Here is a 25,847-nt window from a genome sequence, read left to right as displayed (position 1 = left end):
TACTTCTCAATATTTTTGATTTTCTCTTGTATTTCATTAATAACTTTTGTTCTACAATCCAGTGCTTTTTGGTGTTCTTATTTCTGTGCCAGTTCACACACACAGATATACTTTAGGGAGTGGTTTTAGTCACAGGCCAATTCTATTTTTTTTTTCTTTTTAATTGAAGTTGTGGGTTGTTGTTGTTTAGTTGTTCAGTCCTGTCTGACTCTCTTTGCGACCCCATGTACTACAGCACGCCAGGCTTCCCTGTCATTCACCATCTCCCTGAGTCAGCTTAAACTTATGTCCTTTGACTCAGTGATGCCATCCAGCCATCTCAACCTCTGTTGTCCCCTTCTCCTCCTGCCTTCAATCTTTCCCAGCATCAGGGTCTTTTCCAATGAGTTGGCTCTTTGCATCAGGTGGCCAAAGTATTGGAATTTCAACTTCAGCATCAGTCCTCCCAGTGAATATTCAGGATTGATTTCCTTTAAGATGGACTGGTTGGATCTCCTTGCAGTCCAGGGGATTCTCAGGAGTCTCCTTTAACACCTCAGTTCAAAAGCATCAATTCTTCGGTGCTCAGTCTTCTTTATTGTCCAACTCTCACATCCATAGAAGACTACTGGGAAAACCATAGCTTTGACTATATGGACCTTTGTCGGCAAGGTAATGTCTCTACTTTTTAATATGCTGTCTAAGTTGGTCTTAGCTTTTCTTCCAAGGAGCAAGCGTCTTTTAATTTTCTGGCTGCAGTCACCATCTGCAGTGATTTTGGAGCCCAAGAAAATAAAGTATGTCACTGTTCCCCATCGTTTCCCCAACTATTTGCCATAAAGTGATGGGACCTGATGCTATGATCTTCATGTTTTGAATGTTGTGTTTTAAGTCAACTTTTTCTCTCTGCTTTCACATTCATCAAGAGGCTCTTTGATTCCTCTTCACTTTCTGCCGTAAGGGTGGTGTCATCTGCGTATCCGAGGTTATTGATACTTCTCCCAGCAATCTTGATTCCAGCTTGTACTTCATCTACCCTGGCATTTTGCATGATGTTAAATAAGTTAAATAAGCATATAAGTTAAATAAGTTAAATAAGCAGGGTGACATATAAGTTAAATAAGCAGGGTGACAATATATATAGCTTTGATGTACTCCTTTCCCAATTTTGAACCAGTTTGTTGTTCATGTCCATTTCTAACTGTTGTTTCTTGACCTGCATACAGGTTTCTCAGGAGACAAAGAAGTTGTGGGCAGACAATTTTTAAATGAAATTGTGGGTAGACACTTACACTCAGAGACCAGATGACCTGACCATTTGGTCCAGAAAGATGCTTCTAAGTCAAGTGTTGGTGGCTCAGTGGGCAGTCAGTTCCACATGCAGCCCTAGTGTTCTGATACCCCACTGAGGACTCAGTACTCCTTTAAGAAGTGTGAGACCCATCCCAGTGAAACTGCAGAAATGTGTCTCAGTTAATGGGGGCTCCAAGGTGCTCTGATTCTTCATGTCTCAGCACAGAAAGAATTCAGCAAGAGGCAAAGTGAGAGACAAGAAGTGATTTATTAGAATAGGGTACTTGTGAGACTTATAAGTGGGTGGACAAGAAAGTGTCATGCCCAGATCTTAGTGGGCTATGATTTTATAATCAAAGGAAAGTGGAGAGGAGGAGAAGACCACCTTCTTCCTCATTCTTGAGCAGATATCAAGCTTCCATCATTAACTTCTCCTCCACATAGGCAGGGGATTTTTCTTGTCCCTACATGGTCAAGCCAAGACTGTCATGGTGCAGTGAAAATGAGCGAAAAGGCAATAACATATACTAGAGTGTAGTAAATCATTTCAGGTTTTAGTATCATATCACCTTTTCCTTATATTTTTGTTTTTAGTGTGTGCAGAGGAACGTGTCCTAGGAATTGTTAGCTTACTGACCTCACCGGGCAGGATATAAGTCTTTTCCACCATTGTTTTATTGTTCTGGGGCATGTCTCATGCTTCTGTTGCATTGTTTTATTGCTAAGTAAGCCTGACTGGTTCTGTGGTTAAGCAAACCAGCTTTCTTGAGTGATCATTAACTCACTGGGGTCTCTCGTACTTTTTTCTCTACTTGCAATCTCCTAGTGTTCTTGCCTGGAGAATCCCAGGGACGGGGGAGCCTGGTGGGCTTCCGTCAACTGAAGCACTTAGCAGCAGCAGCAGCAGCAGTGGGATTAGCTATTTAATCACCTATTCTGTCCCTTTACTCTGTCTCTATCACCAGCTTTACTGACTCTGTAAATGGCAAAATAAATGCAGGCCTGTGGGTTAGGAAGATTAGATAATATACCTAGAGTTGGGTCTTTAGAGCTGGCTAGACAGGTATGGAGAATTTCCTACTACAATCAAGTAAAGGCTGCAGTATCAATTTAGAACATGCTGAGAAGTCATTATTATATTACATGGTAATTAAGCACAAGTTAAGCATAAAGTATAAGTACCTCGCTTAATGGACTGTGATTAGAATTATTTTAACACAACCCAGGCAAGCATTTTATTCTCATTCTTTCTCGTGAAACCAGTGCTTGTGTTGACACCGTCTCCTAATTCCATCCAGGATTTTTTTCTCAATTTATTTGTTTACTTACTGAGTCATAGACCCTTAATCTGATGATTTCTATACAGTAAAATTTTTTACACCCTGATTTCCTAGTGCCAGTGGCTCAGGAAGGCTATGAAATCTTCCATAACTTAAAAGGACCATATGTTCATTGAGAAGGAATTACTAGAAATGATGAACGTAATTTTTCTTCTTTGTCATGACTCAAAAACCAAGTTGGGTCTGGGGCAGGGAGGTGAGGCCTGGCTTCAGATAAGGCCTGTGTTTATTTGGCCTTGGAGTCTTCCTCACCAGCTCCCCCAGAGCTGGTGCAGAGCAAGAGAGAGTGCACAGCTCTGGGGCACAGGAGAGTGACTGCCTCAGCTGGCAGTGTAATAGGTCCTGAATGGGTCTCTGGGCTAACCAGCCACCCTCAAACCTCTTCTCAGAGGACAGGCCTGGAGAACTCTGTTGCCCCAAGTAGAGGCTTGATTTTCTTCGAAGTGTAGATCATTGCTTAATGCTGCAAAAATGGGCCTAGAATTATATTCATAAAGGATGTTTAAGTGACCATGATTAATTGAAAATACCCTCATCATTTAGTTCTGCATTGTACCCCTCAGCATTGTAATCAGTCCACTTTGATCTTATCCAACTTACTTTACTACTGTTGCTGATTGTCAATTGAAAAAAAAAATGCAGGAAAAAGATAGCTCTGAGGGGCTGCTGTGAAGAAGTAAGGGAGGAGCCAGGATACGTTGGACTTCTTGCAACAAAAACCAGGTAGTCGGAACATCCAGAAGTTGCTGTTAATTAAAGAAAACCAGACATCTCAAGTTAATGAATTTAGTGCTTTTCTGTGTATGGGAAATGCAAAAGTCTGGGATCATTAAAATTGTTCCCTTGACACCTGACCTGCCTCTTGAGAAACCTATATGCAGGTCAGGAAGCAACAGTTAGAACTGGACATGGAACAACAGACTGGTTCCAAATAGGAAAAGGAGTACGTCAAGGCTGTATATTGTCACCCTGCTTATTTAACTTATATGCAGAGTACATCATGAGAAATGCTGGGCTGGAAGAAGCACAAGCTGGAATCAAGATTGCCAGGAGAAATATCAATAACCACAGATATGCAGATGACACCACCCTATGGCAGAAAGTGAAGAGGAACTAAAAAGCCTCTTGATGAACATGAAAGACGAGAGTGAAAAAGGTGGCTTAAAGCTCAACATTCAGAAAACTAAGATCATGGCATCTGGTCCCATCACTTCATGGCAAATAGATGGAGAAACAGTGGAAACAGTGTCAGACTTTATTTTTCTGGGCTCCAAAAGCACTGCAGATGGTGACTGCAGCCATGAAATTAAAAGACGCTTAGTCCTTGGAAGAAAAGTTATGACCAACCTAGATAGCATATTCAAAAGCAGAGATGTTACTTTGCTGACAAAGGTCCATCTAGTCAAGGCTATGGTTTTTCCAGTGGTCATGTATGGATGTGAAAGTTGGACTGTGAAGAAAGCTGAGCACTGAAGAATTGATGCTTTTGAACTGTGGTTTTGGAGAAGACTCTTGAGAGTCCCTTGGACTGCAAGGAGATCAAACCAGTCCATCCTAAAGGAGATCAGCCCTGGGTGTTCATTGGAAGGACTGATGCTGAAGCTGAAACTCCAATACTTTGGCCACTTCATGCAAAGAGTTGACTCATTGTAAAAGACCCTGATGCTGGGAGGGATTGGGGGCAGGAGGAGAAGGGGATGACAGAGGATGAGATGGCTGGATGGCATCATCGACTCGATGCACATGAGTTTGGGTGAACTCCGGGAGTTGGTGATGGACAGGGAGGCCTGGCGTGCTGCGATTCATGGGGTCACAAAGAGTTGGACACGACTGAGTGACTGAACTGAACTGAACTTAGCTATCTAGGGCCAGTATCCTACTTTTCTCCATCCTGAATCCCCTCAGGGTGCACATTTGGAAGTGGCTGCCGTGGTTGTTGGCTTGATGGTCACAACATATTTTGCTTACTGATATGGCAGGCAGTATTTCTCATTCATGTGACTATACCCGGGTCCTCTGCACTGCAGACAGATTCTTTACCCTCTGAGCCAGCAGGGAAGCCCTATACAACAGTAGGACAATCCTACTACACAAGTGTGGGTGTTACCTGGATTCAGTGGCCTGAGTGCTTTCCCCTCCCCTTTAAAGTTTCTTTTGGTTTCACATTTTAAGGGTCTATCATTTTACAAATAAGTCATGAAAAAATAGAAAACAGATTTTACTACTCTCACATGACAGCCATCACAAAACTCATAAGGAAGAACAGGACTTAAAAAGTAACAAGTCTCTAAAAATTCCAAAGATTGAGAGAAAAGGAGTGAAATATCAAGAATTTAGCCAACTTTAAATAGGAGGCCCCAAATACATGAGAAATTTTAAAATGTATTCATGTCAGTCGATGTGAGTTTTGTTTTTTTTCATATTTGCATATGTTTTGGTCAAAATCTATTTATTTAAAAAGTAATCTTGAATAATTCAATAATCTTTTAATAATTCAAAAAGTAGAAGATAACCACAATACAGTATAATATGGTTTTAAAAAGACTGAGTTTGCCTCTAAAAACCATTCTGTGAGCATAATTTACTTATTAATAGAGACCCCAGTGCAAAGTTTGAACAACATTTCTTCAGCGACTGCTTATCCTTCTGTTCCTATAGAATTTCACCTTTCATGTAAACAGGGCATCTCTAAGTAAACCTTCTTGGCCAGCTCAACTAATTCATCATTTTGAAAATGACAGATTGAAAATGGCCTGATGTGTTTATTTTACAATCTGTCATAATTAGGTAATGCATTTCCTCCTCACTGTAGACCTCTATGCATGGATTCAAATGGTCTAAATTCCCTATCAGAAACTGTGGATGTGCTGCAAAGAACTCTGGTCTGTTATGCAGGATAACCTAAGTTCTGGTTTTGTCTCAGCAACTAGCTCAATATGAGCCTGGGCAATTTATTTCCCGAAATTCCGCCAGTCCTCTTATCTGTTTCAGACCGGGCCTCTGGAGCTAGGATGAATTCGTCTTGATCCTCACCACTGCCCTCAGGGGATTTATGGTCTAGGGCAGCTGTTCTCACACTCCACTGTGCCTAGGATTCCCCTGGAGGGCTCTGAGGGCTCAGAGTGCCGGGCTTCACCCTAGAGTTTCTGAGCCAGTAGGTTGGCTGAGCTGAGAATTTTTGCGTTTCTAACAAGTTCCCAGATGCTGCTGATGCTGCTGGTTTAGAGACTGTGATTTGAGAACCACTGGTCTAATGGTTTAGCTGACACATCAGGAACCACAATTCAAAGATTAAATGCTGTGAAATAAGTACAAGTAACGTGCAATAGGAAACAGAGTGTGGAGAAGTGGGTCAAAAGATTAACAACCAGCTGGAGATCTGAGAAGCCCTCATGGAAGAAAGAGGTTAAGCAGGTTCTTATCAAGTGGATAAAGCCTAGACAGGTAGGACGTCTGGGGGGCTGATGCTACCCAAGTCTCCTGATGGGAAGGAGAGTGCAGAGTGTGTGGGGGAGCAGGGATATCGGCTAGCCTAGGTGGGCTGGAGGGTTGATATGGGGAAAGGAACAACCAGAAACAGATGGAATTGAGAATGAGAGAGCTGGAAATTTAAACTAAACATGTTTTTGTATTTTGTATTTTGGCAGCCAGGAAACGGCACGATCAGAGTCACACTTAATAAGGGCAACTCCAGCATTGTGATGGATGGCTTGGGAAGAGAAAGAGTGATTTCAGGGGAGCTGGTTAGGAATGACTGGGGATTAGGCTGGTTAGGAATTCTAAGCAAGAAAAGCATGAAATGGGGAGGATTTGTGCAGAAACCACAGATTTGGTCATTGATTGGTTCCTAAGGATCAAAGAGACGGAAAGGTCGAGAGAGATAGAGGATTCAAGTCTGAGTTGTTGGGGAGGAATGAGGGTGGCTAGATCTCTCAGGGGAAGTAGTTTGGATTAAAAAAAAGATGAACCTAGTGGGACCTTGGTTTCTTGAGGAGGGGACTGAATCAGGTACCCTTAGACGGCTCTTTTTGTACGATTCTAATCAATGTTTTGAGGGTTGTTGGTTGTCTTAAATATTACAGAATGTATTTGTACAGAAAGTAAATGGCTTATATGTAACAGGTACTGATATATTTGGGCTTCCCCAGTGGTTTAGGAGTAAAGAATCCATCTGCAATGCAGGAGACTTGGGTTCAATCCCTGGGTCAGGAAGATTTTCTGGAGGAGGACATGGAAACCCACTCCAGTATTCTTGCCAGGAGAATCCCGTGGACAGAGGAGCCTGGTGGGCTACAGTCCATGGGGCTGAAAAGAGTTGAACTGAAGTTACTGAGCACGCACACGTGCACACACTCATATATTTGTGGATTGGTTGATCAGGGTTAATTATTAGCTCTCAGATATTTGCATTTGTAAATAGGCTTCTTTTTTGAACTTTTCTTCATTTTGCTTATAGTTTTCTTAGTATGTCGACTTGCTCTTCCTCCATTTTATGTACTATGCATGTGAACACGTTTTTGGTGTATGTTATACGTGTATATATGTATATATATATATTTTTTGAATGAGTATAGCAAATATTCTAAACCCTCTGGCCTCATTCTTCCATTATAATCATCACACTCTGTATTGGTATATTTGTGCACATCCCTAACTTTCCCACTGGTTACAAACTTGTTTTGAGTAAAGAGCATGTCTTATTCAGTTTTGTTTTCCTTCCTACACTCCTCATAAGTGCTTGTATAAAGTAGCTAGAAATGTTTGAGGGATTGGGTTGAATCATTGAGTAAAAGTCTATTACTCCCCGCTTCTTTAGAGAGAGACAAAATGGTTCAGGCAATAAAACATAATAGTTTACAGAGAAATGGAAATCCATGTATCTTGGGAGGCTGAAAAAGGAAACATTTAACTCAGGAGACCTTTAGGACTAGAGTAGAGATATTCACGGGCATTTTAGGAACCAGAAGTAGAAGCCCATAAAAACAAGGAGCGTTTTCAGCTCTGTCTTAAATTAGCTCTTGAAAACCTTATGCCAGACCTCTGTTTTTTTAATTTGTAAGTTTATAGTTGTAGTACCTCCCTGCACATCCTTTGGGGAGAAGTCTAGGCAGAGGGAACGGCATGAACAGAGCATTAAGATGGAAGAAAGTATGTGCATTCTTTGTGACCAGTGTGATATGCTAGGGAATGAAGCAGGAGAGGGAGGTAGAGGTCCAGGTGCAGAGGGCCATTGCTGTTGAGATAAGGAGCTTGGACCCTATCCAACGGGAGAGTCTTGGGCTAGGTAGTTTACTTGGGAATGCCATCCGGGGAGCAGGAGTGCAGGACCAGAGTTACACAGGGAAGGAAGCAAAACCAGTACAATGAGGAGTTTATTGAGTTGGCTATTGTTCTAAATAGCTAGTTGTTTGTTCACAAGGGGTCTTCTTAGGGGAAGGCTTATGAAATGTGTCTCAGCATAGTTCAGCTGGAGAAAAAGAAGGGACAAGATTTTATTCAATTTTCTCGGCTCCCATTGATTAAAGGCAGCCTGACTTTTTCAGACTGGGCATGTCTGACTGCCACACAGGTTCCCCTGGGCACCTCATGAAACAACATCAGAGGAGCTCGGGATGGAGAGGCCCTGGCAGGTTTCACATGTGGAGAGCTGGCTGGATTCTTCATGGAACTGGCTGCCATTGCAATGGCAGGGACACAAGGTGAGTTTGAGAGGATCTGAAGTCGTGCATAAAAGGTGGCTGACACAGGGAGCTATTGAGGGAATTTTAACAAAGGAACCAGCTGATCAGATTTATACAATGGTGTCCTTGTTTTTTGTTTTCTTTCTTTTTTTTTTTGGTCACGCCGTGCAGCAGAGGATCTTATTTCCTCAACCAGGGATCAAACCCCTGCCCCCTGCTCTGGGAGTGTTGGTATCTTAACCACTGGATTACCAGGGAAGTCCTACAGTGGAGTGCTTGTAAATGTTTAACAAATGTTTAATCAGCTGTCCAGAAAAATAAGTGTATCAGTAATAACTTTTACTGATATAAAAGGATGTATAGTACACAATTTACAAATAATGATAAAATAGACAATATTCTTTATTGTAAAGTCCACAGAGCTAATTGATTCTGACAAGTTGGCAGTTTTCACTGAACTCTTGTATGCACGGCCAATCTGTGGTTATAGCTGAGGAGAGAAGATAACTGGTGCTTTCCTATGACAGCATGCAGTAAGATGCAAGTGAAACAATGAAGGCAGAGCCCAGAACTCCCCTTGCTCATTAAACATCTTCTTTATGAGTTGAATAGTATAGAAGAATATTTCCTCAACTTTTTGTTTCATTCACAATATAACTACAACGGGCACCACACATGAACATTTTCCCTCTCACTTTCTTAAGCTTAGACAATCAACTGAACAACAACAACAACAAAAAACAAGCTTTGATTTGTCAATTTCCATATGAAAACAGACCCATCATGACCAATTTCAAGTTACAGTGAATTAGGAAAGGATATACAGTAGACAACATTATATAGCATTTCCACAGATAGTAAAACAAAGCTATGGTACATATACACAATGGAGTATTACTCAGCCATTAAAAAGAATACATTTGAATCAGGTCTAATGAGGTGGATGAAACTGGAGCCTATTATACAGAGTGAAGTAAGCCAGAAGGAAAAACACCAATACAGTATACTAACGCATATATATGGAATTTAGAAAGATGGTCACAATAACCCTGTGTACCAGACAGCAAAAGAGACACTGATGTATAGAACAGTCTTATGGACTCTGTGGGAGAGGGAGAGGGTGGGAAGATTTGGGAGAATGGCATTGAAACATGTAAAATATCATGTATGAAACGAGATGCCAGTCCAGGTTTGATGCACGATACTGGATGCTTGGGGCTAGTGCACTGGGACGACCCAGAGGGATGGTATGGGGAGGGGGGAGGGAGGAGGGAGGAGGGTTCAGGATGGGGAACACATGTATACCTGTGGTGGATTCATTTTGATATTTGGCAAAACTAATACAATTATGTAAAGTTTAAAAAAAAAAAAAAAAACCTAAGTAACCCAAGAGCATAGATATTACTCCCATGTACTAAAGCAGTAGAGAAGGGATGAATTTCAAGTGTTTATTACCTTTAGGGATAATATAATTTATTTCATTGTAAGTTTATATAATTTAAGTGTTAATCATTGTTAATGTTTAACAACTGATGCATAAAATTTCTGAAAATTTACCAGTCAGTTCTCAGGATCTAGGATCAACCAGCTTAGAACACTCCTGGAGTTATAGTTTTAGAAAATCTGGTAGCAATCTGTAGGAACATTTTGAAGGAAAGTAGTCCAGAGTTAGGGGGGAATGTACCTGAGCTATGTTAGGAGTCCACATCTAAGGTCAGGAGTGGTGGCTGCACTTTGCTAGAGCGGCCATGAGGAGATACCCCACGTCTGAGGGCAAAGGAGAAGCCCCAGCAAGATGATAGGAGGGGCAAATTCACATTTAGAGTCAAACCCCATTCCCACCAGAGACGCTCAGAGGGCTCAAACAAACCTTGTGTGCACCAGGACCCAGAGACTCCACAGAGTCTGAGACAGAACTGTGTTTGAGTCTCTCCTTTGGAGGTACAGATCAGCAGTGGACTGCCACAGGGACAGGGGCTCTGGCTGCAGGAGACTTGGGTATGGCATAAGCCCTCTTGGAAGAAGTCACCATCAACCCCACCATAGAGCTGCCAGAACATACACAGGACTGGGAAATAGACTCTTGGAGGGCACAGATAGAACCCTGTGTGCACCAGGACCCAGGAGAAAGGAGCAGTCCCCACAGATTTGCCCAGGAGTGTCCAAGAGTCTCCAGCGGAGGTGTGGGTTGGTGGTAGCCTGCTGCAGGGTTGGGGGCACTGAGTGTAGCAGTGAATGCTTGGGATCTTTTGAAGGAGGTAACCATTATCTTCATTACCTCCACCATAGTTTGGACCCAGGTAAATAGCAGGGAGGGAACACAGCTCTACCCATCAACAGAAAATTGTATTAAAGATTTACTGAGCATGGGCCCGCCCATCAGAAAAAGACCCAGTTTCCCCCTCAGTCAGTCTCTCCCATCAGGAAGCTTCCATAAGCCTCTTATCCTTCTCCATCAAAGGGCAGACTGAAAACCACAATCACAGAAAACTAACCAATCTGATTACATGGACCACAGCCTTGTCTAACTCAATGAAACTATGAGCCATGCTATGTAGGGCCACCCAAGATGACCCAAGGGTCATGGTGGAGAGTTCTGACAAAATGTAGTCCACTGGAGAAGGGAATGGCAAACCACTTCAGTATTCTTGCCTTGAGAACCCCATGAACAGTATGAAAAGGCAAAAAAATAGGACACTGAAAGATGAATTCCCCAGGTCAGTAGGTGCCCAATATGCTACTGGAGATCAGCAGAGAAATAACTCCAGGAACAATGAAGAGATGGAGCCAAAGCAAAAACAACACCCAGTTGTGGAAGTGATTGGTGATAGAAGCAAAGTCCGATGCTGTAATAGCAAATTGCATAGGAACCTGGAATGTTAGGTCCATGAATCAAGGCAAATTGGAAGTGGTCAAATGGAGGATGGCAAGAGTGACTGTTGACATTTTAGGAATCAGTGAACTAAAACGGACTGGAATGGGTGAATTTAACTCAGATGACCATTATATCTACTACTGTGGGTAAGAATCCCTTTGAAGAAATGGAGAAGCCATCTTAGTCAACAAAAGAGTCTGAAATGCAGTACTTGGATGCAGTCTCAAAAACGACAGAATTATCTCTGTTCATTTCCAAGGCAAACCATTCAGTATCACAGTAATCCAAGTCTATGCCCCAAGTCTATGTCTATGCTATGTTGAAGAAGCTGAAGTTGAATGGTTCTATGAAGACCTACAAGACCTTCTAGAACTAACACCCCCAAAAGATGTCCTTTTCATCATAAGGGACTGGAATGCAAAAGTAGGAAGTCAAGAAACACCTGGAGTAACAGGCAAATTTGGCCTTGGAGTACAGAATGAAGCAGGGCAAAGGCTAACAGAGTTTTGCCAAGAGAACGCACTGGTCATAGCAAACACCCTTTTCCAACAACACAAGAGGAGACTCTACACATGGACATTACCAGATGGTCAACACTGAAATCAGAGTGATGATATTCTTTGCAGCCAAAGATGGAGAAGCTCTATACAGTCAGCAAAACAAGACCGGGAGCTGACTGTGGCTCAGATCATGAACTCCTTATTGCCAAATTCAGACTTAAATTGAAGAAAGTAGGGAAACCACTAGGTCATTCAGGTATGACCTAAATCAAATCCCTTATTGTTATACAGTGGAAGTGAGAAATAGACTCAAGTGATTAGATCTGATAGAGAGAGTGCCTGAAGAACTATAGATGGAGGTTCGTGACATTGTACAGGAGACAGGGATCAAGACCATCCCCAAGAAAAAGAAATGCAAAAAAGCAAAATGGCTCTCTGAGGAGGCCTTACAAAGCTGTGAAAAGAAGAGAAGTGAAAAGCAAAGGAGAAAAGGAAAGATACACCCATTTGAATGAAGAGTTCCAAAGAATAGCAAGGAGAGATAAGAAAGCCTTCCTCAGTGATCAATGCAAAGAAATAGAGGAAAACAACAGAATGGGAAAGACTAGAGATCTCTTCAAGAAAATTAGAGATACCAAGGGAACATTTCATGCAAAGATGGGCTCAATAAAGGACAGAAATAGTATGGACCTAACAGAAGCAGAAGATACTAAGAAGAGGTGGCAAGAATACACAGAAGAACTGTACAAGAAAGATCTTCATGACCCAGATAATCACGATGGTGTGATCACCCACCTAGAGCCAGACATCCTGGAATGCAGAGTCAAGTAGGCCTTAGGAAACATCACTATGAACAAAACTAGTGGAGGTGATGGAATTCCAGTGCAGCTATTTCAAATCCTAAAGATGATGCTGTGAAAGTGCTGCACTCAATATGCCAGCAAATTTGGAAAACTCAGCTGTGGCCACAGGACTGGGGGGGAAAGGTCAGTTTTCATTCCAATCCCAAAGAAAGGCAATTCCAAAGAATCCTCAAACTACTGCACAATTACACTCATCTCACACTAGCAAAGTAATACTCAAAATTCTCCAAGCCAGGCTTCAACAGTACGTGAACCGTGAATTTCCTGATTTTCAAGCTGCTTTTAGAAAAGGCAGAGGAACCAGAGATCAAATTGCCAACATCTGCTGGATCATCAAAAAAGCAAGAGAGTTCCAGAAAAACATCTATTTCTGCTTTATTGACTATGCCAAAGCCTTTGACTGTGTGGATCACAATAAACTGTGGAAAATTCTGAAAGATATGGAAGTACCTGATCACCTGACCTGCCTCTTGAGAAATCTGTATGCAGGTCAGGAAGCAATAGTTAGAACTGGAAATGGAATAACAGACTGTCCAAATAGGGGAAGGAGTACGTCAAGACTGTATATCGTCACCCTGCTCATTTAACTTATATGCAGAGTACATCATGAGAAATGCTGGGCTGGATGAAACACAAGCTGGAATCAAGACTCCGGAGAGAAATATCAATAACCTCAGGTATGCAGATGACACCACCCTTATGGCAGAAAGCGAGGAAGAACTAAAGAACCTCTTGATGAAAGTGAAAGAGGAGAGTGAAAAAGTTGGCTTAAAGGTCAGCATTCAGAAAATTAAGATCATGGCATCCAGTCCCATCACTTCATGGGAAATAGATGGGGAAACAGTGGAAACAGTGGCTGACTTTATTTTTCTGGCCTCCAAAATCACTGCAGATGGTGACTGCAGCCATGAAATTAAAAGATGCTTACTCCTTGGAAGAAAAGTAATAACCAACCTAGACAGCGTATTAAAAAGCAGAGACATTACTTTGCCAACAAAGGCCCATCTAGTCAAGGCTGTGGTTTTTCCAGTAGTCATGTATGGATGTGAGAGTTGGACTGTGAAGAAAGCTGAGCACTAAAGAATTCATGCTTTTGAACTGTGGTGTTGGAGAAGATTCTTGAGAGTCCCTTGGACTACAGGGAGATCCAACCAGTCCATCCTAAAGGAAATCAGTCCTGAATATTCATTGGAAGGACTGATGCTGAAGCTAAAACTCCAATACTTTGACCACCTGATGTGAAAAACTGACTATTTGTAAAGACCCTGATGCCTGGAAGATTGCAGGCAGGAGGAGAAGGGGATGACAGAGGATGAGATGGTTGGATGGTATCACTGACTCAATGGACATGAGTTTGAGTAAACTCCAGGAGGTGCTGATGGATAGGGAGGCTTGGTGTGCTGCAGCCCATGGGCTTGCAAAGAGTCAGACATGACTGAGCGACTGAACAGAACTGAACTATGTTAGACGTGAAAAGTAGGACACAAACTTAGGAAATGTCTTTGGGTCCCACACGCATGTGGCTTCAAAGGAAGTTCAGTTACTATAGACAATGCAAATTTCACTGGTTTTTGTCCAAACATGGATATGTAGGACTTTTAGTAAGTCTCCTCCAGGTATTCTTGGAGCCTCTGATATATCTTCCTTGTCCTTGCTCTTTGGCCTTCCTGTTGATGACCATGGGTCAAAGGGATTTGAAGGTGAGGCCCCACCCCTGCCAGAGCTGAGAATGGGATCCGGGCCAAAGAAGCCACCTGCTAGACTGCTTTCCTAAGTTTGCAGATCTGGGAGAGGGGGCTTTCAAAGGATGTTGGAACCTGGCATGTGCCCCACAGAAATTTATCTCCAGGAACATGAAGTCTCTGGGTTTGTTTTTCTTTGACTCACAGAGGCAGGAGGAAGACAGCCTGCTCCATTTCTTCTTGTAACCGCTCACTGTTGCAGCTTCGGCCAGGCTGGAGCTGGCAAGAAAATGCCCCCTTCCCTCTCCTGGTGTGGCCCCTGGAAGTCATGGAAGTGTCTCTGTCTAAGGCACCCTTCTCCCCTTGCAGAGCAGCTGGTGCAGTTGAGTTCCTGACCACCAGGAGCCCTTCTGACCCATCTGATCTCCCAGAGCATATGGATTTCATATGGGGGTTGTATAGCCTCCTCTGCTCTTAGTACAAAAGTGAGGTGGAGTAGATAAGGGCCTCCCCGGTGGCGCCAGTGGTGAAGAACTCACCTGCCAGTGCAGGAGACATAAAGGATTCAAGTTCAATCCCTGGGTCAGGAAGATCCCCTGGAGGAGGGCATGGCTACCCACTCCAGTATTCTCGCCTGGAGGGTCCCCTGGACAGAGGAGCCTGGCAGGCTACAGTCCATAGGGTCGCAAAGAGTCAGACATGACTGAAGCAACTTAGCACACATGTATGGAGTACATTAAAGGGTGGAAGTGAGCCCTGGACATGTGGTGGGGCCAGTAACTGAGCCATGGAGTATGATTCAGTTCAGTTCTGTCACTCAGTCGTGTCCGAATCTTTGCAATCCCATGAACCGGGATCATACACACCAGGCCTCCCTGTCCATCACCAACTCCCGGAGTCCACCCAAACCCATGTCCATCAAGTCGGTGATGCCATCCAACCATCTCATCCTCTGTCATCCCCTTCTCCTCCTGCCCTCAATCTTTCCCAGCATCAGGGTCTTTTCAAATGAGTCAGCTCTTCGCATCAGGTGGCCAAAAGTATTGGAGTTTCAGTTTCAACATCAGTCCTTCCAATGAACACCCAGGACTGATCTCCTTTAGGACGGACTGGTTGGATCTCCTTGCAGTCCAAGGGACTCTCAAGAATCTTCCCCAACACCACAGTTCAAAAGCATCAATTCTTCAGAGCTCAGCTTTCTTCATAGTCCAAGTCTCATATCCATACATGACCACTGGAAAAACCATAGCCTTGACTAGATAGACATTTGTTTGCAAAGTAATGTCTCTGCTTTTTAATATGCTAAGTTGGTCATAACTTTTCTTCCAAGGAGTAAGCATCTTTTAATTTCATGGCTGCAGTCACCATCTGCAGTGCTTTTGGAGCCCAGAAAAATAAAGTCTGACACTGTTTCCACTGTTTCTCCATCTATTTGCCATGGAGTGATGGGACCGGATGCCATGATCTTAGTTTTCTAAATGCTGACCTTTAAGCCAACTTTTTCACTCTCCTCTTTTACTGTCATCAAGAGTCTCTTTAGTTCTTCTACACTTTCTGCATAAGGGTGGTGTCATCTGCATATCTGAGTTTATTGATATTTCTCCCAGCAATCTTGATTCCAGCTTGTGCTTCTTCCAGCCAGCATTTCTCATGAGGTACTCTGCATATAAGTTAAATAAGCAGGGTGACAATATACAGCCTTGACATACTCCTTTTCCTATTTGGAACCAGTTTGTTGTTTCATGTCCAGTTCTAACTGTTGTTTCCTGACCTGCATATAGGTTTCTCAGCAGGCAGGTCAGGTGGTCTGGTATTCCCATCTCTTTCAGTATTTTCCACAGTTTATTGTAATCCACACAGTCAAAGGCTTTGGCATAGTCAATAAAGCAGAAATAGATGTTTTTCTGGAACTCTCTTGCTTTTTCGATGATCCATATTCCATGTGTGGCTGGGCTGTGGGAAGGGGAGGAGAATGGAATGAGGTTTGAGGCAGAGAAGTTTAATCATGCTCAGTTCTGAATTTCATAAAAATAAATGCTTGAGGGACAGCTTAGTGGGTACTGGGCATTCAGAAGAAAGAGTGAAGCAATGGTGGCCTTGGGAGGAATAAAACTAGTGAAGCCATGGATGACTGAGACACCCCGCCCGCCCCAAGAGGATGCAGAGTGAAAAGTTGACAGGTGGCCTAGTGAGGGCTCGGAACCTCAAGAACAATGGTGTTGAAGGGATGGTGTGGGGATTAGGAGCCCAAGAACCACTCAGAGAGGAATATCCAGGGAATTCTGAAGGGAAGGAAATGGCATGAACAGAGGAGCTGACGCAGGACTGTGGCTTCTGCTGGGAATAATTTGGCCTATTGTGTTTTAGGCTTACAGTTTCCTGTGAGTTTCTGTCTTCGGAGTTATGATGATGTTAACCTCGCCTCCTTTCCTCCCTCTAATAAAAAAAGGAGTCAACACTGCGGTATCATAAATGATCCAGGGGTGGGAAAACATCTGACACTTTTCTACCATGTTACTACTTTGATCCAGCCTTTGATAGTCAGGGTGAGAAGAAAACAAATTTACTTTAAGCTAAAGGTTTTGAAGCTAAAGGAAATGTCAACTTTTCCCTGTTTGATGTTTCTTGCTGTGTTTTCCATATTAATCATTTCATTTTCCCCTTGGTCACGGGCTTGATTTTTTTTCTTTTTTCCTTACAGTTGTCAGCTGCCTGGTCTGTCAGACAGTTTTTCCTCATGATGTAGGGACACATTAAGAGCCCAGGCTGGCAAAGCCACCGCCCAGAGTGTCTGCCACTCTGGGTGGTTATGCTCATGAACATCCAGAAAGCTCAGTGCTACTGAAGTGAATTATAGGCTTTGAAATGACTGTGTGGTTTGTATTCAGCAAAAAAATATACCCTAGATGTATTCAAAGGTTATTGGTTTGGAAGAAATTAGATGACTCTGACATGAAAAGACAGAGCCTATCTAAAGAGATACTGCCCAAATCTGTCGAATAAGTGGATTTGGATATGACCACAGGTCTGCCATATGAAATTCTATTCCATGGGAATTCAAGTTAGTGGCTTTGTGAAGGCATTTATCGCAGACTGTAAACTTTTCTTGTTTTCTTTTAACAAAGCATAGAAGCATAGAGAAAGGTGGGCTTTTTCTGTGATGGCTTATCTACTTTAATCTTCTTAAATACTTAATGTGTCCCCATGCACATAGCAGTGAAAGTAAATATACCTATTCCTTAAAACATGGTAACTTAGATGTATTGGTTGACTGCTAAAGGAGTCGGAAGAATAGAACAAACAACCCTTATATCTGCTAGTTGGTGTCTTTAGCTACAAGTATTGGAGACTCCCAGACGGTGGCTTTATTTCCCATGTAAAAGCAGCCTGCGAGTAGGCAGTTGAGAGCTGGCATGATAGCAGGAATCATTAGGTTCTCTTTAGCTCTCCAATCTGCCATCTCCAGGATGTGGCCCATGTCCAGTAGGGCTGCTGGAGCTCCAACCATCGCAGGCGGCCCTCTGTTATCGTCTGGTTTTGCATCCAACCTGGATTGAAAATATTTCGGGAAAAGAAAAGCATTTTCCAAAATGTGGATTTCCAAAAGCAAAACGTGAATTTATTACACACTGGCAACTATTTGCATAGCATTTACATCAAATTAGGTTATTATAAGTAATCTAGGGATGATTTAAATAAACTAGAGGATGTGCATAGCTTATATCCAAATACTATGCCATTTTATTTTAATTTTTGGTTGCTCTGGGTCTTCATTACTGCACGTGGCTTTCTCTAGTTGTGCTGAGTGGGGCTTGCTATTTGTAGTGCTGCATGGGCTTCTCATTGCGGTGGGTACTCTTGTTGTAGAGCACAGGCTGTAGGCTCAGGGGCTTCAGGAGTTGCAGCGTGGGGTTGCAGTAGTTGTGGAGTTGAGCTTAGTTGGTCCGTGGCATGTGGGATCTTCCTGGACCAGGGGTCAAAACTGTGTCCCCACAGTTGGCAGGTGGATTCTTATCACTGTACCACCAGGGAAGTCCACCGTGCCATTTTATATAAGGCAATTTAGCTTTGGCAGATACTCACGGATAGGGAGTGGTTCTGGACTCAATCCCCAAAGATACTAGGGATGACTCTATTTACATTATAGGCAGACAATGAAGAGGGAAGAAGGACTCCCTTCTTCCCTTTCAAAAGAGCCATCTCCCTTTCAAAAGAGCTGTCTCAGATTTCCAATATTCCTGCTCACCTCTCATTGGCCAGAGCTTAGGAGCATAGCCCTAAAAATAGCTGCCAGCATTGTGTTTAATTCACTCCATACCTCTAAATAATTATAAATCTCACTTTTTGAAGAATTAATTAACCCACAATCTTATGTTCTCCTGGTCATTATTGCAAGAGATTGAGAGGGAGCTTGTGCAGGATTCTTTAGTTCTTTCTGGATGACTCCCACCGAGAGGTCTTCTCTGTGTCTTCTCAACGGTAATAACTACATCACCAGGAATCAGCCAGCATTCACCCTAAAGGCAGAACTGGTAGGTTATATGGATTAGAGGTTAATCTATTTTGAATTGGTTTACTCAGTTGTGGGGCTAAGAATGCTTGAAATTCATAGGGCAAGCAGTCAAGAAGAGAGTTACTATTGGTGGGCTGGAGCAGGAGCTCAGAAACTCTGAATTCAGGGAGGGCCTAACTCCTCTTTTGAAGGGCTTTGAACTGATTCCATCAGTTCACCTAGTATACTTTTGACTGATTAAAATCAGCTGATTAGATATGTTAATTACATCTGCACCATCCCTCCAGGGTGGTGCTAGATTCGTCTTTGATTGACTACCTGGGAAAGGTGTATGTACACAGCAGCAGAGCTGCTGCCTACCTTTTCCCCAGCTCTCAGGAGTCATTATCCCTCATAGCTAACCCAACTGGAGACACGTAAGAAAGGGAATTCAGGGGAATGTAGTGCCACTAAGCCAAGCTGACACATCACAAAGCCATCATATGCTATTCCTCAGTTGTCACCTAGAGAGAGAGAGAGGGTAAAAACAAATCAGAGTTTATTTCTTGTATTCTGGCAGAAGGTAGACTGATGCGCTGATGCTTTGGCAGCTAAAATGAGAACTTGGCATTTTAATTATTTTTCTGCTTTGTTTTCCTTCTCTGTTTCTCATAGATAGTTAAAACTTTATTTTTGATGTTTTATTAGGCAAGTAAAGAGTCTTTAGGCTCATTGGAGTCATTATGAACTCATCAAAGTTAAGAGAACTTAAGATTTGCTTTTGAAACTAATGGTGAGCTGTTCAGGTTTTTCTTTTCAATTTTGTTGACATATAACTAACATAACAGTACTAAATAAGTTTAAGGTATACAGCATAACGATTTGACTCATGTATATCATGAAATGATTGCCACAATAAGTTTAGTGAACATTCATCATCTCATACAAGTAAACAATTACAGAAATAGGGAAAAAATTTGTGATGGAAACTCTTAGAATTAATCTATTAACCACTTTTATGTATTACATACAGCAGTGTTAATTGTATGTATCATGGTTGTATATTACCCTAAGATGTCCAGTTTTTTAATCTTTTGTTGAAATAATCTGCTATTCTCTTATTTAAGTAATAGCTTTATCGAGATACAATTCACAGACCATGAAGTCCACCCTTTTACATAGTACAATTCAATGAATCTTAGTATATTCACCAAGTTGGGCATTGATCATCACTAATTTAAGAACTCTGTATTCTTTTGTATTAAATAGTAAATATAGATGTGAATATTTTAAGACAAATGAAGAATTTGAAAAACTCAGTTCTGTTGTCTGATTTAAATTCATATGAAAGCAGAAATTGGTGACATTTGATCAAGGCAGAGATGGCAAACATTTGGTCTTAATTTTGTGAGGAGAATACACATGAGGTCTTCATTATGGGATTTTCTACCAATTTATGTATGTAATTCCCTCAGAGGTAGCACAGAATTGGGGCTTTCATTCATTTACTTAGCCAGTATTTATGGAACTTTTACTTTGTGCCAAGCTCAGTGCTGGGCACTGGCAGTCCCAGGTAAAAGGAGGCTTTCTTGGACACCTTGATGCCGGGAGGGTGGAGAGGTTGATGAGGTCATTCTCTGGCCTTTGTGGTGCCATCTTGACTGTGAGCTCAGAAGGCATGAAGCCATCTGTGCTAACATACATGTGTGTGGGCATCCACGTTATGGGAGGGAGGGAAGTGACCGTATCTGTAAAGAAGGCTTTGAGAACATATTTTGAACATTCCACGGGAGAGCAGATTTTCTTAAGGGCTGGTTTCACAGTAGCCAGAGGTCAAGTTGCTAAACTCTTCTAAGAAGTGGGCGTGTATTCTGAGAAGCGCAGTGAATGTTGCTGCAGTTAGTGAGAACCAGAGGTTTTCCTCTACAGTGGGGTTTGCATCCTCACTTCCTCTAGGGCTGTATCTGCATAGCACCTATCAGAGAGGCCCTCCCTGACTGTCACTCTCAAATAGGGCCCTCTCCTGCTCCACCACTTTGCTCTGTTTTCTATCTCTTCTGATCACCATGACGCTGAACTGCCTAACCCAGTGACCTCGCTACAGTGTTCAGCTGGTCCATTGTGGGTTCCTGTTCAGCCTGCTGACCTACACCCCTGTCCTCTTGAAGTTGGTGCCATGACACTCCACTTTCCCTCCACCCTCTATTTTGCCTTTGCAGACCTCTGGAAATGGTGTTGCCCACACCTCCTTGTTTAAGTAAGAATTGTGGTCGTCTTTAACTTCCTGCATCCCTGCCTCCCAGCTCAGTTCATTACTAACTTCTTCCTTGATGCCTCCTTTCCATTCTCACTGTAGGCACTGCCTAGGTAGGCCCTTAGTGCATAAAATACTGGAATATGATAATTCTCTGCCTCCAGCTTCACAGAATGCTCTTCCTAAGACACTGGTTGGCCTAAGGCCTTCTATGCTCCCCATCTCCAAAGACTGGATCTAAAATTCCTTAGTATAGCATTCAAGATCTGTCTCAGTCCTTCATGCTGTTGTAACAAGAGACCACTGACTGGGTAGCCTATAAACAACAGACATTTATTGCTTACCATCTGGAAGCTAGAGTCCAAGATCAAGGTGCCAGTATTGTAGGAAGGGGGGCCCCCCTCCAGGGCCCCAAGAATGGGCTCTTGTCTAACACTCAGAAAAGAATTGTCCGAGGAGACATATGCTGACAAAGCAAGAGACTTTATTGGAAGAAGGCACCTGGGTGGAGAGCAGCAGGGTAAGGAAACCCAAGAGAACTGCTCTGCCACGTGCCACGTGGCTCGCAGTCTCGGGTTTTATGGTAATGGGATTAGTTTCCGGATTGTTTTTGGCCAATCATTCTGACTCAGAGTCCTTCCTGGTGGCACATGCATTACTCAGCCAAGATGGATGCTAGTGAGAGGGATTCTGGGAGGTGGACGGACACGCAGTGTCTCCTTTTGACCTTTCCTGAATTCTTCCGGTTGGTAGTGGCTTATTAGTTCCGTATTCCTTACCAGGACCTCCTGTTGTAAAACAACTCATGCGCATGGTTACTAGAGAGCCTGGCCAGGGTGGGCAGCTTCAGTCAGTGTGCTTCCCCTAACACCAGCATGGTCGCTTTCTGGTGAGAGCCCTCTTCCTGGTTCCTAACCCAGCCTTCTCACTGTGTCCTTCCATGGCTGAAGGGGGCTAGGGGTCTCTGAATCTCCTTTATAAATTATTCATTCCATTCATTAAGATTCCACCCACATATTTGGAGCACCATCCTAGGACCTCACATCCTAATACCATCACCTTTTGGGAGTTTGGATTTTAGCATGTGAATTGGAGGGGGACACAAGCGTTCAGACTCACAGCAAGACTCTTCTCAGTGTGACTGTCACGCGGTTTCTCGGTTTTGTTTACAGCTTCCCCAATATATATACACACAGCCTCTCTGCCTCTCTGCCTTCTCCCCTTCCTCCTTCCCACCCTGTCTGTCTCTGTCTCTGTCACTGTCTCTCTGTCTCTCTCTGCAGGGCTTCTCGTGTTAGACCACACCATGTGCTCTCCAGTTTTTGTAGTTGTTCAGTCGCTAAGTTTCACTTGTTGCTGTATTATTTTTGTCTGTGGCTTTGGTTTTTATTTGGGAAGCTAATGAGAGGCAGGCTGTTAGAAAACCCTGAGGCAAGCTGTTTGGCTTATTGACATACTAGATGAATGAATTCCATTATATGGGTGATCAAGGAATCCATACATTAAGGAAAAACTGATCATCACCACCTCGCTGGTGTTGGTAGCCTGTGAACTTGGCCCGGTTTCCTCAGCAGGTGGTAAACTGATCGTGCCATTTCTCTCCGTCTATCACCTGTCTCATCAGTTTACAGGTCAACATATCCTCTGTTCAGTTCTTACAAAGAGGAAATGCAGATGCACTCACAGACACAAAGGTTCATTTTGTCCTGTAGGCAGATGATAATCATACTTTTTTTTAATAAAAAAAGAACACTTTTCTTCTTTTTCAAAAAACCAAGTTAGCTCTCCTATTATCTGAATTTTATTAGATTATTAAAAAAAAAGAGAGAGAGATTTCTTTTTCCCAAATGAGAACGCAGGTACTGTGGACTTACTGCTTCAAAGGAGGCATCAGCCCTTAACTTGTATAAGCCTGCCTTGTTTACCTGCTCCTCCACCCCCAATACACAGCACACCATGAGAATTAAATACCATGCTGCTGCTGCTAAGTTGCTTCAGTCGTGTCCGACTCTGTGCGACCCCATAGACGGCAGCCCATCAGGCTCCCCCGTCCCTGGGATTCTCCAGGCAAGAACACTGGAGTGGGTTGCCATTTCCTTCTCCAATGCTTGAAAGTGAAAAGTGAAAGTGAAGTCGCTCAGTCATGCCTGACTCTTAGCGACCCCATGGACTGCAGCCCACCAGGTTCCTCCATCCATGGGATAAACACAAACAATTCACCAGGAATGTTAAAAAGGAGAAAAATGTCCTCAATTTTATTTTCTCAGCCCGTTGATATCTAAGTGAGTTGTTACACATGCAAATATACTTTAGATTCTTTTCCTGGTGAGTAAATCCATAAGATTTTTTCTTGGATTAGTATTATGGTTGTAAAGTTTTTCTTGGGCACTGTATTTTGTATAGCCAGCTCTTGCAGTATAAGAGAAGCTTCAGCCACTTGGGGGCACCCAGGTATTTACTTAGTGAAGAAACTGAAGGAATTGCCAAGGGAAAGTAATTTGATCATAAGAAAGAAGGGAAAAAATACACAGTAGAGATTAATCCAGAAAGTAGGTTTGTGTTTAACACTGATGACCATATGCTAAGGAAGGAAATTCACTAGACAGCCTAATTTATTGTACAGAGGCAGTAAAACCCCAGAGAGGTTCCTGTTTATTAATGGGACTTCTGCAGAGGCACGCAGCCTTGGGGATCTCAGATCTCAGGTAGTAGACAAATAGAATGGACAGTGATTGGAAAGAGAATTCAACTGTAAGGTTACCCAGGGCCAAGAGTGTTTTCTTATTCTCTGTTGTGTGCCTGGTGCCCAGCACTCTGTGGAGATGTGTATCCAATAAATGCTTGTTTTCTGCATAACTTCATGAGTGAACTGAGTAAGTATAGGAACAGCGTAACAAAAAAATGGGTAGACAGAGGCTGGAAGATTTGAAGCAATGATAACGTGTTAATGAAGGGAGCTAATTAATTAGCATGAGATATAACTACAAGGCAATGCGGGTATTATTAGAAATATTTGCTTGGCTCAAACATTTGCATGAAAGATGAGAACTGGTAAGGAAAATCCCACATCACCTATTCTAGTTGAAACTTTGTCAGGTTGAGCTATTGTGTTATATACGTTTTTATATAATACGTATAATTGAATTTTTCATTTGCATTTTGAGTATGTAATCAAGTAACACAGAAGCTCAAACAACATGGATGCTCAAATTACAATTTTTATGGTAACATCCAGTGCAAATTTATGATTATAATGTTGCTGTTTGAGGCATAGGAGATTCTGAAATGCCTTTTGAATTCTCAAATAATATTCAATTTATGTTAAAATGTATTTTTAGTGTTCCTAATTTTTTTTTATCCTGTTCTAGTTCCTTGAGAATTGGAGACCCAAGCAACTGCTTAGGTAACCTGATTTGGTCGTCAACCCTGATTCAGTAGACAGGAGTTTGGGATGGAGGATCCATCTGACCAGCTATTTCAGATGGATTTAGGAGTGACTGCTGCTTGGTTTTAGCTTCCTGAGTATTTTCTTCAGTTTTGTAGCTTTGAAAATTCACTTTCATAAAGTCAGCTAGGAGTGAATAAACCCTGCAACATGTGCTAGAAATCAAATTCACTGGGGACTGATGAAGACAGAATACTATTATATTTATCCTGAAAAATTATTACTTCCAATCTAGTTTGGGATATATTAATTATTGGTGGGTAAAATATTCTACCAGGAATTTCTTCCATGGAATCACAATAAGTTCACGAGAACAGAATAAAGTTTCTCTTCCAGTATCACGCTGGGCATTTAAATTGGGGTAAGTTTTTTGAAAGACAATTTGGCAATATCTCGTAAGGATAAAGTCTAGATGTCTATGCTAGTTACCTTAGTATTAGACACAGAATGCTGAGCTTCAACTAGGCGTTCCTACCACTGTGTTTAACTTTCCCTTAGGAGCATCTCTAAAATATATCTTTGAACTGGCAGTAGCTGTTTATGTGTGCTCAGTCATGTCCGACTCTGTGGCCCCATGGACTGTGTAGCCTGCCAGGCTTCTCTGTCCATGGGCTTCTCCAGACAAGAATACTGGAGTGGGTTGCCATGCCCTCCTCCGGGGGATCTTCCCGACCCAGGGATCGAACCATGTCTGTTATGTCCCCAGCATTGGCTGGTGGGTTCTTTTACCACTGAGCCTCCAGGGAAGCTAGAATTTTCCAGACAAGAATACTGGAGTGGGTTGCCATTTCGTACTCCAGGGGAGCTTCCTAACACAGGGATTGAACTGGCATCTCTTGCATCTTTTGCATTGGCAGGTAGATTCTTTACCACTAGTGCCACCTGGAAAGCTGTTTACTGATTAGCTTTTATGCCAGGCACTATGTGAGGCATTCTGAGTCCAAGTCCAAGGCAAATCATGGGGACGTCCAGATGAGAATGATCCTCTCTAAGGGGGCAGATTCTATAGTTCTCAAATAGCTAAGATACCAAATACAACATCTTAAGAGCTGTAGATGCAGAACTGTGGCAGTTCCAGAAGAATGTGGTCTGTGTTTGACTTAGAGTCTGTGCTTCGGCTGGAGCCTGAAGGATAACAGGTGTGTGTGCCCAGAGACAGGGCAGGTGGAAGGGATGGCCTGGTTTAGGGAGCAGCAAGGGCAAAGGCTCGTGGGTGAGGCAGGAGGGGTCTTGCAGAAGGAACAGGAGTTCACTTGCCTGGGACATGATGTGTGTACAGAGGAGAAGGAAGGGATTGGAAGCCCAGGCTGGGGAAGCTGGACTTTTTCCTGTAGTACTTAAATGCCAGTGAGAGTGTGGTACCTTAAAATGGTTTTCTTTCTTTCTATTTTTGATAGGTAACAATGCTTAAATGTTTTAAAAAGAAATTATCTTGAAATAATT

General features: G+C 42.6%; 1 protein-coding gene across 7 annotated transcripts in view; it reads left to right on the top strand.

Annotated features, from left to right (window-relative positions):
- The window catches only part of PLD1 (phospholipase D1), a 273,635-nt gene that overhangs the window by 14,648 nt on the left and 233,140 nt on the right, over positions 1-25,847 (top strand). The window lies entirely within an intron of this gene.

Source organism: Bos grunniens, chromosome 1, assembly GCF_055505025.1.
Source record: "Bos grunniens cultivar Pamir isolate PY7600 chromosome 1, Bosgru_T2T1.0, whole genome shotgun sequence".
Taxonomy (NCBI): domain Eukaryota; kingdom Metazoa; phylum Chordata; class Mammalia; order Artiodactyla; family Bovidae; genus Bos; species Bos grunniens.
This window is presented reverse-complemented; position numbering and strand designations above follow the sequence as displayed.